The sequence below is a fragment of the Grammomys surdaster genome, unplaced genomic scaffold (genome assembly GCF_004785775.1).
Source record: "Grammomys surdaster isolate TR1022 unplaced genomic scaffold, NIH_TR_1.0 339, whole genome shotgun sequence".
Classification (NCBI taxonomy): domain Eukaryota; kingdom Metazoa; phylum Chordata; class Mammalia; order Rodentia; family Muridae; genus Grammomys; species Grammomys surdaster.
Window position 1 is genome coordinate 1126165 of NW_021604758.1, and position 361 is coordinate 1126525.

At 46.3% G+C, this 361-nt stretch overlaps 1 protein-coding gene across 2 annotated transcripts in view; it reads right to left on the reverse strand.

The window, feature by feature from the left end:
- The window catches only part of LOC114630448 (poliovirus receptor homolog), a 16146-nt gene that overhangs the window by 11632 nt on the left and 4153 nt on the right, over positions 1–361 (reverse strand). The window lies entirely within an intron of this gene.

Below are 361 nucleotides of genomic sequence, written 5' to 3' on the forward strand. Positions count from 1 at the left end.
TTCAAAAGCAGAAGCAGCAGATGGAAGAACGCTCTTCACCCTTGACTTTTTTTTTTTTTTGAGACAAGATCTCACTAGGTAGCCCAGGTTGGCCTCAAGCTCACGAGACTCTAGCTTCAGGTTCTTTGGTGGTGGAATGCAGGCATGTGCCACTATGCATGATGCCAGAGGAACAGTGTAAGGGTATGAGATGGCCAATTTGAAATCCTAGCATTAGGCTGGCAAGATGGCTCAGTGGCTATAGATGTCTGCCGCCAAGCCCAATAGCCTGAGTTCAAGTCCCCAGACTCACATGGTAGAAAGACAATTCCTTTACCTTCGTCCTTTGACTGTCGCATGTACAGGCACACAAATAAATAAA